The sequence below is a fragment of the Calidris pugnax genome, unplaced genomic scaffold (assembly GCF_001431845.1).
Source record: "Calidris pugnax isolate Ruff unplaced genomic scaffold, ASM143184v1 scaffold70, whole genome shotgun sequence".
Taxonomy (NCBI): Eukaryota; Metazoa; Chordata; class Aves; order Charadriiformes; family Scolopacidae; genus Calidris; species Calidris pugnax.
The window spans coordinates 10,212,648-10,226,870 of NW_015090862.1; positions in this window are offsets into that span (position 1 = coordinate 10,212,648).

Here is a 14,223-nt window from a genome sequence, read left to right on the forward strand (position 1 = left end):
ATCCAATACTAACGTCTTCCCATAACACTAGCTTCATCGCATCTCCTGCTTCCTTCACCATCTTCTTTCCTTGTCCTCCCATTTGTTTGCCTTTTACTCCCCAGATAAAGCCATATGCTGACCGAGGGACGTTACTACTGCTAACAGCAGAAGGAAAGACTGCAAGGCACTTCCCTGATGCTCTTAAATGTCACCGCATAATAAAAACATTACATATGACTGCTCTGAGAGATATAGGCCCCCAACTGCACCTTTCCATAAAAATATTGCAGGAGGGGCAGTGTTGTTCCTCAGTCCAGTCTCCTTAAGATGAGGTTGCTTCATTGCTTGATCCAGGCTTAGAAATGTGCCTTTTCCCACCTTCCTGGAGAAAGGTGTGGGCTCAAAGCACACCTGGGGGAGGTACGGATGAATCCCAGTTGGATAAGACTAAATTAGCCCCTGTGGAATCAGCAGAGAGATGCCATCTCATATCAGCCCAAAGAAATGTGTGCTATGAGCTAGTTCATCATTAACCTGTACAGCACATGTCTACATCATTGTACAGCTTTCTGCAATAATTTCTAACACTCACAGACCTGATTTTCATTTTGATATGATTTATAAAAAAGATTTAAAATTCAATTTTGTTGCTAGAGGGTATTTAAATTAGTTGGGTTTTAATCCAACAGATAATATAAATAACAGCTTCAGCAGCAGTGAAGTGATTTACAGGTCTAATCCAAACTGGATACTCGTCACACCCCCCATTACAAGAAATATTTTGTAAGGGACAGACAGGGAAATGAAAACATACTAAAGAAATAACAACAGTTAAGAATGTAAGCACAGATGAAGCAGCTGTCCAGCACCTCCTTAAATCATCTAATAACTAAACCTGAAGCATCTTTAAAGCTGGAAAGTTACCTTAGACTGCTTAAATTTCGGTCAAATTGAATCAGACTGTGCTTATTATATGAGTAGGTACAGCTCACTAAAATCAGAGCCACAGAAAAGCGAGCCACTTTCTTGGTTGTGTTAGCCCTTGGCTTACAACACCAAGAGCCAAATCAGGTAGTATTTTCAGACAAAGATTTCTACAGCTGGAAACACGTTACACTGTGATTTTCAAATAACTAAAGTTTAAGCTCTGAGACTACTGAGGTAACAGCAGTTATCAGGTACTCTGGGCAGAAGAAAGTGGTGATTCAGGAAAAGATTTCTTCCCTTTAAAGTAAATATTTGTCCAGTGAGATCCTTAACAGTGGCTTGACCCAGAGACAATGGTTTTCAGCAGCAGAATCTTCGCATTGATTTTTACGGGCACTGAAACAGACTTCTTATTTTCCCTGGACACTTTTTTTTTTTTACAACACTGTTTTCCCTTACCCTGAATTACAGGCATTAATTTTTTTTTTTAAAACATGTAAATTACTTTTGTAAAACTTGACACTACCTTGCTGCCTAGTAAGTTGAACTAAAACAACAGTTTAAATAGCTCAGCTCACAGCTAATAAGCAATTTAAATAGCTTTGCTGAGCTCAAGTAGCTAGATCCGGTTTCATAGCACCATCAGTCACTGCCAAATCCATAGGCAGCATTTAAATGAATCATTAGCAATGGTTACCCCCAGGAAAAAAGAAAAAAAAAAAAAGAAAAAAATATTATAGGAGCTGGGTCAAGTTGTCACAATTTCTGTGAGAACATGCCCCATACGTGACACCAAAATATGCCCAGGAAGCAAAATCCCACTGAATGCCTGGGACAAGATATATTCTCTCAAGAAAGACAGACCGAGCTCTGTGCTCTGATCACAACGCACTTCACAAAGACAGATGAGTACAGAGGTGCCCATTTCACAGAAGGAAAAGCTGGAGCAGGTGAAGGATTTGCCAGCAGAGATGGAACAGGGAGGAACCCGGGGAGGTTGCTCCTGTGTCACGTGTGCTGAGCCACGGCTGCAGTAACACTGTCAAAAATGTACTCCCAAGTTTTCTGTATCACAAAGGTGAATGGAAAAATAATGACACAAGATGTATATCCAAACTCCTTGTCTGCACTCTGTACAGGGTGTACAAGTATGCACAACCCACCCCACAGCCCTGGGAATGAATGATGCTGGGAACTTGATCTCACATGCACCAGTGTAAGACTGAAATAACTTACTTGGTGAGACACATTAGATCAGGATATTGAACTTGGCTGGTAAACGTGCCTCATACCTGTACAAGACTGTGTGACCCAACACAGCATACCTAGCAGCACAGACATGAGCACAATCAGAGCACTCAAAAGCCTTCAAGTCCTTCGCAGCCGGAACAGCTCTAGAGGCAGAGCAGGACCACATGGAGCCCAGAGCTACGACTGACTTATGGAAGGGGATGGGGAACCACCACGACCTTCCACTCAATTCTCTCCAAACCACAGCTAAACTTTTCAGCTACGCAGATCTGCCAGTGCGGAGATGGTTGAAAATGACGACAGCAAAAATATTTGCCTTTAGAGATGCCCAAGTGAAATGACAGAGGCGAGTTTCCCTTGGATGGATGTTTCTGACCATCCTGGACTCAGCAGGGCAGTGCTGCCCCAGCCAGGTTTTGATGCTTCTTTCTCCAACCTCAGGGGCAATTTCTATTTTATTTTCCAGTGGAACTTTACATAATTAAGAAGCAGATAAGCCCCTTGTAACCCTGATGAGAAACACGTCAAGATACTGACTTAGATCTTATTTCTCCCTCTGTCCCTGTACTCCTGGGTATCAAATTCAGACATGTGCATGACATTTTAATTCATTATTTATCCATATTGTCTTGAATTATATCACTTTGACAATAACAAACAAACCTCTAGTGGGAGTTTGCATAGTTCAAAGTGGCATGTGGAAGCTGAGAAACTGGAGGACGATTCCTTGCCACAGGGGGGTGAGGAGAGGCAAGCAAGAGAAAAGGTGTAAGAGAACATAATAGGATAAAAATAAAGCAAATTAAATGTGTGGGTTTGGAATCCCCCAAGACATTCTGGTCGAGAGGATCTCAAACCTATATATAGTTCAAGCCAAAAGCACAATGTTAACCTCTGTTTCCTGGTATTTCCACAAACTGCTCTAATACCAGCATTCGGCTTTTATACCCTTGTTAAAGTTAGAGGAGAGGAAAAACGCAGGACTGATTTTTGGAAAGATGAATTCTCCAAGAGGCCATCACGTGTGATCAGAGACTTCTGGCATGTTACAAAAACAACAACAACAAAAACCCACCCAACCCAACAAAAACCCACCCAACCCAACAACAAACAAGGGAAGGGAATATTTACAGAAATGAGCGAACAACTGGCACAGTTCAGGCAAGTTTTGTGTGTGCCTCCAGCAGCCGGGAGCTCTGGCTGAGGCAGAGCACGCACCAGCTGACAATGAACTCGCCGCACACCCCGCACCTCGGACCCCCGGCCCCGCACCAGCCTCCCTCGGGCCGCGACACCCCCCGATCCCCCCCTCCCCCCGCTTATTTCAGCGCGGATTTTGCCGCCGGTAACGCGCCCGGAGGTGGCTTTTTCCCCCGCTGCGTGCCCGTTCCACCGCTGCCTCGGGCGGCAGCCTCCCCGCCGCCGCTGCGAGCGGGCGGTAAGCCATTAGTTACGGTATAAACCGCCGGTTTTGGGGAGCGCTCGCGGGGCTCCCCTACAGCTTCCCGGGCGCACCTGCGGCGGGGCCGGGGCGGCGGAAGGCGGCGCCCACGCGTGGGTCGGGGCCGGGGCGGCGGCCCCTCCGCTTCCCCTGCGCGGTCCCGGGCAGGCGGCGGCGGTGAGAGTTGCCCTGCGGGGTGTGTGTCCCGGGTGGGCAGCGGGAAGCCCCGGTGGGAGACTTCAGCATCTGGGGTGTGTGTGTGTGTGTGTGTGTCCGTCCCCGGTGCCCGCGCCTGGAGTAACCGGGCGGGGGGAAGCGACGAGAAAACTTCGGGTGAAGTTGTGGGGGTGCCCCCCGAGCGGCCCCGCCCGCTGCCTTGAAACCCCAACAGCGGGGTCAGCTCAGACCGGCGGTCCCGGACATGCTGCTCCTGGGACCGGCTGTGCCGGGAGACCAGTTGTCCCGGGACCAGCTGTCTCGGGACCCGCTGCTTCCAGACCGGCCGTCCCGGGGACCGGCTTGTCCCGCAGCGCCCCGCCGACACCCCCGGCTCCGCGGCACGGGCACGGCGGCCGTTCCCAGAGCGGATCCCGGGGCCGCCCTTCCGACCCCGCCGAGGGCTGTCTTGTGAAACACAAGCAAACCGGCTCCCTCCCGCCACCAAGCCCTCCCTCCCCGCCGCTTTCCAGGCTTTGAATCCGTTTTTTCCCGTGTGCGCCCGCCTGCCCTGCCATCTCAAGGAGCTTTGGAGCCACCAAGGCAAGTCCAGCCCCGTTGGGGCGGTGGGCCCGGCAGGCTCAGCCCCGCAGTCCCGGTCCGGCCACCGCTCTGCTGCTGCTCAGCCCAGGGGCACGAAGGGCATCAGGAGGACGGAGTCTCTTCTGGCCCTCCTCAGCCCCCCCCCCCGGAAATCTGGTCCCAAAGCTATGATTTCCCTCTAGGTTTCATGAAAATAATGAGAGGGGTGATGGTTCCTTTCCATGGAAGGCAACACGGCATTAGTGTGGAAGAGCTGTGTTATGGCTGCCCACCCACGGGGTGACACTGACATCTGACAGGCGATCACAGGACACAAATCCATAGGAAAGCCATGGACCTGCTCATCGGGGTTTTTGTAGGACTGTGCTACACAGACACAGTGATGCTTTTGTGGGGAGAAGACGCCGAATTCACACATAAGAGAGGATTTTAACTTCTCCCACACAAAGTTATAATTAATACCCTGCCATCAAGAGTGATTATTTTAATCTTTTTTCTTTTTTTTTTTTCTCTTTTAATCTCATGTTGATTTATCCTTTCTTTCCTTTCTTTCCAAGAAAGTTTAGAAGTTGTGGGAAAGACAATGTTTGCTGCTTTAACTTTGTGTGTAATAACTGGGGTTGTCCCCACTGTCACCTGGGGGCCTCATGGGAACCCTCAAAGGAAAAGTTAACCAGCAACGTAACACTGTCCAGCTGTGGACAGGGAAACTGTCTCCTTCTCTGACAGAATCACAGAATCTTCTAGGTTGGAAGGGACCTTAAAGATCATCTTGTCCAACCGTCAACCTAACTGACAAAAATAGACACCCACACAACAAACAAGGAGCATCATCACTAAACCATACCTCCCAGCACTTCATCAACCTGTCTTTTGAACACCTCCAGGGATGGTGCCTCAACCACCTCCCTGGGCAGCCCATTCCAATGCCTGATAACCCTTTCAGTGAAAAAATTTTTCCTAATATCCAGCCTGAACCTACCCTGGCGCAACTTGAGGCCATTTCCTCTTGTCCTGTTGCCTGTGACTACAGAAAACTGTAGACAGACAACTGTTTCCTGGTATCTGGAACACCAAAATGGAATTTCAATCCCACACACTCACCTAAAGTCTATGACAAGGGGAAGGGGGTGAAGCAGGGTGAATTACTAGATTTTGTCAAAAGGTGTGGGATGACACCAGGCCAACATACCTGCTCACCTTCCCGCAGTCAGGTGGTCGCTGTGGATGTCGAAGGAGACTTAACTCCTTTCCTAATCACCGACATCTAAAGGCTTCCCATGTCCTGTTCTCCCAGCTGAAGGTGAGGTTCCATTTCCTCCAGGACGGTCATGGCAAAAGTGACAATCCTTTTGTGTTCACGATGGGCTGCAGCCTTGAATATTGCTTTGATATGACCATTCCTCTCTTCCTGGGGAAACAGTGAGGAGCAGCCACCTCCGAGGGGAAAAAATGGCAGCCTGGCAATCTTGTGGAAAAAAACTCCCACCGTAAATTGGGTGTTTTTATCTCACTGTTTTATACCATTTACTTCATTTTGTTAGATTACATACTCCATTCATCAGAGAGGAGTTGACTTAGTCCTCTCTGAGTAATTAGCTCATTTTGGTGCCTATCTGAAAGCTATGTTTTATGAACCAGAGCTGTATGTGGTTTACAAATACCTAATGGAATTGGATCAAAATGGGGTAATGAACTTATACATGTGTCATGATGAGATGAAAATTGGAAATTGGAACTGCAGTTGCCTTCGCATTTTCTAATGTTTTAATCTTTTCCAATCACAAATTAAAGCATGTATTTTCATCCCCAATTATGAAAAAAAGCTTAGGCTTATGGAACAATGGTTGGCTGTGAAATTCACATGATACAAAATTTTGTATTTCGCTTTTGTGCATAAGGTATTCCCATTTGATTTATGCTCTTTTCAGAACTGTCTTACAGAAGAAACAGAGTTGTGGTCCCATTTATCAAGGACCCTGAGACATGTGGTCCAGCAGACAGCAAGTTAACCCAGTTTTCTGCTCATATTTGGGTTTCTGTAAATGTACACCTTTAATCTGAAAACCCTTCTATTTTTCCAAATGGAGGAGATATCCCTCCTTCTGAAGTGTGGCACACTGTTGTTGTCTTTTTGTATCTGCCAAATACAAGATGAAGTCCTGTCCTCAATTTAAGTCAACAGTGAACGTCTCATGGATTTGAATGAGGTCCAGATCACACGCAAACCGTTTAACATTATCAATACTGAATGAAGCGATTGCTCTACAGAAGATTCCATCTTGAAGTCCTCCACTATCACAGAGTCCTAATTCACATATAGTTGCCATTGATTCACATTATTCTAGTGTAATTTAGTATTCCGTTTTCTTAAAGTATTTTGAGTTCTCCATAAATGAGAGCTATAAATATGCTATTAAAATTAATCAGTTCTTAAGCTTTCATATGTGACGTGATATTTCACTTCCGATTTGGCTCCGATGCAGGATGTGTACATGATGGTAATTCACTCCTCATTTGGTATTCACAAGGGTGCTCTTATTACTGTGGCACGGTTCAGGAAGACTCAAAATACTGTAGGCACAAGATTCCTTGGTATGATTCAAGCTGAGCAATAAAAATACCCACATTCTGTAAATGGATATAACTGCTTTAGATGAGAAATTTCTCCTGTTCTCATGGCCCTCCTAAAGATATATTTTTTTATTTCTGGATACTTTTCAGAAATATATCCTTTTTCAGGATATATCCTGAAAAAATATCCTTTTCAGAAACTGATCTAGCAATCAGGCGTACGTGCCCAGTCTGCATCCTGAAAAGCAAAGGTCTCACCAGTCTCTTCCCCTCTCTCAGTTTTTTGGTTCTCTTCTTTCGTTTGTCTTTCATTTTTGTCATCTTTTGCCACTCTATTTTAATTTAGGTATAATTTTATTTCAGAAAACCTGCTGTTTAGTCTTTTTCAACTGTTATACTTCAAGACAATTTTCTCCATATTTCCCATGGCAGACAGTATTAAATAAAATATTCAATACTGTGATCTTCTCCTTTTTTCCAGCTAGACTGATGAAATTTGCAGTTTTTTACTCCAACAGAACTGTGCTATTCCTTCCTTTTTTTTTTCCTTTGACAAATAACCAACCATTTTCAAGCTTTAAATATTATCCAGAAGTTTAACCAAAAAAAGCTTTGGGGAATTCTTGATTTTTACATTTGAAACAGAGAATTAGTTTTCAAAATCCCCTGAAAAATGGAGAATTAATGTAATTATAATATCACTGGATATAAAATTTTAAAGATGAGCAACTGAGAAAAGAAAAGATTTTAAGTCAGACTGTTGAAACACTCTGATTTACGATTTTTATTGTTAAAACCTACTTAATCTAATATCTAATAAACAATTTGGACAAAGGATCTATTTGTTCAAAAAAATCAACACTCTTGTCCTTTCAATTAAAATGTCAGAGCTCACAATAAACATCTGAGACATTCAACGAGTTCTCCAGCAAGACATAAAAACCTCTAAAGTTGACATTCATGTGATTTCTAAGGTAAAAGCAGTTCTGCTCTCCACTCTCCCCCAGAAATAATCCAAGAACAATCATTTAGGACTACTTTCTGTGTCTTTAAAAGTGAAAAAGGAGAAGCCCATTTTTAAAAGCGTTTTGTCAATCATCTTTAAAAGAGTAGGCTGAACATTGTCTTATTATTCTTTGCAGTTCATTCTTATATGTATAATTACTTAGTGCCAGGAAGCTCCTGTCTAAGAGGAGTAATAGAAGGCACACAAGCGTTCTACCTCACTTTCAAAAAGTTGTCCTGTAAAATATGCAAATATCAGTTCAAAGCAGATTTTTATGTAAATGCAAAGAGCTGTCAGTGTCACACTGTGATATACGCTGCCTTCTCAATGAAGACAAATACACAGCTAACAAAAAAAAAATTAAATATGATTTTAGAGGAAAAAACCATAGACACGTAAAGATAGCCAGCAAAACCAGAATAATGCCCTACCAGCCACCACAGGGCTCCAAGCCCTGAATCTATGTGCAGAGTGTTGAAGGCTGCAATTGTAAGAGGCTGATGGATTTCTAGTAATACTGGTGTAGTCAGAGAGCATCCATCAGCATTAATAAACAACTTGGGACAGATCCTCTAGGCATCTTCTGTACTTTGGTCTACTAGAAATCCAGCCTGGGACACATCCAGGAGCGCGCACCGAACCTGCGCGTTGTAAGGTTGGTTCCATGCTTGAAGCAACCTTATTCCCTTTAGCAGACCTATTTTTCTGTACTTACAAGGTAAGACAGAGAAAACAGATACTCCCCTTTCTCTTTCTTAATGTTTACATTGATATAGACACTTAGATTACGTTCCACTCCACTCTAAAGTAAATAAGATTGGTCACCCTTCACGATGGCTTCTTTCTGCAGCTAGTGGGTCTTGCTGCTCTTCTCTGAAATCATGCGAGTTTGAACTGTTTTTGCCCTGGATGGACTGTAACACTGCAGAGTAGGTGGGGAGTATGTATGTACGTATGTACAGTGCATGTAAAAGTCTCCTTGCTTCCATCTGAGTCTACGTACTTGTTTCATATACATCCTAATCCTACTTTTTTTTTAGCACATACGCATGAGTGGAGATCTTCATAAACCTGCTCACAGCAATGCACAGGTCTCCCAGCTGGTGAGCTGGATCCTGAATTGCTCCTCAAAACTGTACCAAATGTGTTCAGTTTTTCCCTTCTAATACGCAGTGCTTTGCATTTCATATGTCACTTTAGAACTTATCAGCTTTTTCATCGAAAGTTTATTTTGGTCATTTTCTTTTTAAATCCCCAAAAGAAGAAAAAAATAGATTCCATTTCATCTTTGAGTACAGATGATGACTCTGGTTTCCTTCCAGGCTTACATCACAAAATTCCATTTATTTGTGATTTATAAAATGGAAGTTAGAGCAATCAGGCACTGGTTATGCAGATGGGGTAGATTAGTTTTCTTTTTAATTTAATTCAAATCAAAATTTTTGGTCCTGGCAGGCCAAATTGTACAAGATATAGAAGAAGGAAAGAACTATATGCCTTGTCTGTTAGAAACAGGACCCTCATATTACAACTTGGCTGTGACAATGATGGTGATAGCCGAGGCTATTAGTAAGCAGGTAATACAGAAGGGAAAAGGTATTCACATTTTTGGTGAAAGAATCTTAATTTTCAAGCATGCAGAATTGCACGACTATTCATTTCAGTAAACCATTTTGCTCACATGTAAATTTTCTTGTAACTCAGGAGTTTTTAATTCTCAGGCCCTTTCTACCATCTGTAACTCAATCTCTATTTTTTAAAGAAATTGCAGACATCTGTTTAAATACCCATCTCTTCCGTCACATGGAATTTTGGATTCAAAAATCTAAGCTCGAAAATAATACTCAAGTTGGATTACATTTCCAAGCAACCAGGGTCTGGCATTTTAAATGCTGCCTTTTTAATTAGCCCACTCCGCTATCCCGGCTGTGTCGGGCTCTATGGTGCATGAACAATGCCTGGTGTGGGTGCAGGTCAGGGAGCTGCTGGGGGGAGGTGTCACGCTGTCACAGTGGCTGTCACTCTCCAAAAAACCCCACTATTCCCATATTAAACAGAACAGAGGAAGAGAGGCTGGGGACAGACCTTTCAGAGTGATTTATTTGCCCTGCTGCTTGTAGGAATTCATACTCCAGACTGGTGCAAAATACCTCACTCTTTGTGTTTCTTTAGAACTTAATAATTGGTGGACTTTACCCCTTAATCAACTCCTTGCTTGCCTTACTGGGAAAGGAAGACATTTCCACGGGTACACTGGAGGTCTGATTAATTTACACGAATGCCCAGTGACTTGATAAAGGCTTATATGTTTCCTTGTGGGCAGAGGTATCTGGATCCCTTGCCTGGATGAATTTCTCAAAGGACTGAGCAGTGCAGACAGAGTGCCAGGTGGGAATGAAGCCACGTGGAATTTCAAGCCTATTTACTCATGGTTGAAGTATAATAGCTCTCACTAAAGCTCACAGGGACACGAGTGGCACTGCAGTACAAGATTTCCTCCTCCAATTGCGGAAAATATCTTGAGTTCAGGGAAGCCAGATCTGGCTCAGGGATTTGAAGTTGTAAGTGCTCAACTGTGGTTGTCTTTCACAGACAGAGAGAACTTTTAATTTGTGAAGGAAGCTATTTGTCACCATAAAAGCTATATTTTGCACCATTCTATGAAAAAAAGCGTTGAATTTTTCACCCTGCAGACTCTCCTACAGAAAGCAATTAAGATGAATTTAAGAAGGAGCTTAATATTTTTATGCTTCCAAAATGCATTAGAAATAAACAAACCCCAAAAGCCCTACTGGACTTAATTTGTACCACTTTCAAATAAAGTTGAAGACCTTGACATACACCAGTCCTTGTAGATAAGTCATGATAAACTACAGTAATTAATCAATAACAAAAGTGAAACTAGAAGGCCACAAATCATGCAGAATTTGTTCTCTCTTTAGCTACACTAGTAATTAAAGTATGGAAGAGTAAAAAAAAATATTATTTGACAAAAGAACAATGAGAATACAGCTCCACAAACAAAGATGCCAGGAATGCTTTGATGAGAAAATGCATTTTAAAAGAATCTATTAGGTGGCAAATTGTGCTGCATGTGTTACCTAGATAAAAAAAAAAGCTCAAGGAGAGCTTCTGCATTCCTAATTCTAGGTAATATAACTTTGTTCTGCAATGATACTTGGATGACAAAATACATAAACACTACTCATCAGTTAAACAAACACAATCAGCTTTTTTCAGCTCCATATTTTGCTTCTCAGAAAGTATTTACTGTCAACAATCTTCAATCCATTGTTGTGTAATTCTAGTTAACAGAAGTTATAAAAGTGTCCATATCTAAAGGTAATCACAGATTCCACTTCTCTGGGGGAATTTCAGAGTCCTTAGGGGGTGTATAAAATGCATATTTTTTGAAAAATCAGAGCAAAATTTTTAGTCACTTGCAAATATTAAAAAAAATATATATATTTAGAAACATGGTTGCAGCTAAAGCACCCAGAGTAGAACTCTTTAGATCCAGAGTGCTTACCTGGGTTCTGAAGAAGTAACCACGGGATGGCAGGCAGCAGCACCCATGCTCTAATATCATATCAAGTCTTTCAGCCATAGTTCAGTTAGGGCTTTGGAGCTGGGCAGGGATCACAGTGCACTACCATAGAAGACAACACCAAGCACGCAGTTACAGAACTCAGTTTAGCTCCACGGGACTTTGTGGAAGGTGGAGCAGAACACTTACAATGGTCAGAAAAGCTTTGAGCTATGTTTTGTTTAAATTAATCTTTAGTCAATAGAGAAATATTTATATACACACATCAAGACCTTTTCTACATACTTGAGAAAATTAAGTCAACGCTATAAAGTATGGATGACACACACCCTCTATTTTTCATTTACTGTTCATTTGCAGAAGAGCACATGATTTATGTTGTGAATGTACCAACATTTTTCTAAGTTTAATTTGATAGTTTTCCTGCAGGAATAGGCTAATCTTCATCCATACCCACCTTTAATAATATTTATTACTGTTCTTCAGCTCCTCAGTGGCTGACTGAATATTCTGTGTCCACCTGGTGAGTACACTTTTCCCAAAATAGTCCATGACCACTCTCTCCTAAATTTGCATGAGAGACGTACTATTATTATATTTTAGGAACATGGCTTGTGAGGTACAATTCCATGCCCTTAGCTGCACTGGGAGAAGAGCAGGAGCCAGCCCTGAAAGCATAACAAAGCATGTTTTGAATGCATAGGACATGCAAAGCCACAAATGCCAGCCAACAAACACCACATGCTTAAAGCCACATTCAACAAACCGGAATTTTCTCATGCACAATAATGCCCGTTGTGACAGGTAACTAGACACTTGAGGAAACAGCCTTTAAAATGCATTTTCCTCCCCAGCCAAAGGAATTCTCACTACACAGACACTTTCAAAAAGGTAATGCTTTGCATTTTCATTTGTGCAGGTATCTCACTGGGACCGTGATTCGGTCACAATTGATTAATCCTCATTCCATTCCTGTGAGACAAGTGAAGGATATATAGAGATCACTTCACACACCACTGCAGCATGGTTGTTTCTGGAAAATATCAGCTGTTCCAAAACACAGAGGAACCCAGCACGCAGTTTGGAACAGGATGCAATAGCCAACACTATCTCCATCTGGAACAATACAGGAAATGCTGATAGACAGAGTGGCATCACTTAAAATAGATTTTGGCCAGCACACAGGGATTAAGAGCTTTAATTTTCAAAAGGTGCGCTGGGATCTTTAATAACCATAAATAGTCATGACTTTGTATTTGTGCCTCACTGGAAAGATGGCAGCACTTGCAGTATGGTGTTTCCTCATGCCATGCTGACACATTACTTCATTACTGGATCATCTGCAGTTTTCAACACGACCGACGTGACTTCCGAGTCAAATGGAGAGCCAGAGCAAAGTCCTGACCCTGCTGAAGGCAATATCCCAACAGTACTTGGAACCAGTGGAACAGGGATTTCTTTCCCTGGAAATAGTCTGTGAGATCTGGCAGCACATTTCCCATCAGATAGCAACCATGAGATCTTTGGTATCTTATGTAATTGCCATCCTTAAATAAAACGTATATCTAGTTCATCATTTTTTCCCCTGTTTTAATTAGAATCTTGCTTAGTTTTTCAGGTTGGCAAAGTCTTATCTTGCAATATGCTGCAGATGCTACTGCTTGGAGATTAACATTTGCTTTTTAATTAAAGTTTTTACTCAGGAAGTTTGTGATACCCCCACAGCAGCATTTAAGACCAAGAAAATAACTCTGTATTATTCTTAAAATGAGCAGCCATAGCATAACATGAAACAATCACATTCCATGTATCACCAAAAATTACTGTGCGGCTTTCATTTACGAGTGAGATTTTCTGAGCTTGTTTTTAATAGCCCTCTGGCAGAGTCTCCATCAGAACTTTGCATTTTCCAAGATAACATCTCTATATTTTTTTAAGTTTAGTAGTCAGCATGTTCTTCTGTGCTAGTTCCCAACCAACATCAGAAAGCAGCATTCAACTGAGCACTAGCCCACGGAGCAGCTGGTTGCCACCACAGCACAGCTTCTGCAGGCAGTACAGGGATGGGAAAGAAACAGCCACAACTCAAGAAAGCGGTGAAGAGAGAGACCTGAACCCAGGAGAGTGAGCAGGGCCACGGGAGCAGCAGCGCTGTGGAAAGGTTCCAGGAAAGGGAACTGCTGCAGGAGCTGGGGCAAAGACAGAGAAAGAATTACAGCAGCACTGGGGCAGGCAAGGACGCTGTGCATTGACATCTGAAGCAGAGGTCTCAGGGAGGGCAGGAGGGGACACAGAGGGGTGGCAGCCACAGCATAATCTCCTGAAAGATTAGGAACCCTTGTCTGCTGGAAAGAATGATCTCCAGTCCTAATTTAGTAACAGAGGGAGAGTTATTGCTGCTAGGAGTAGTGGTGACCTAGACCCCCAGACGAGGACCAGCCCCAGCACAGCACAAACATAAAATTGAAAGATAATCTCTGCCCAGAGAATTTCCAGATTTTGTGTGGGGCAAGGTACAGCGCAGGGATGCACAGGGGAGTGCATGGCAGTAGCGAGGCAATGTCAGAAAAAGGAGCAGAGCGCTCAGTCCAGCTTTGCAAAATCCTGCAGGCTTCTCTGCAGCTCAGCTAATTCATTTATACCTTATTTCACTTTAGCACAGCGTGGTCTCAATACAGACTGGTATCTCTGGAAAATTCAAGTTTACGATTTTAAAAAAATTACTTCTGATTAAGA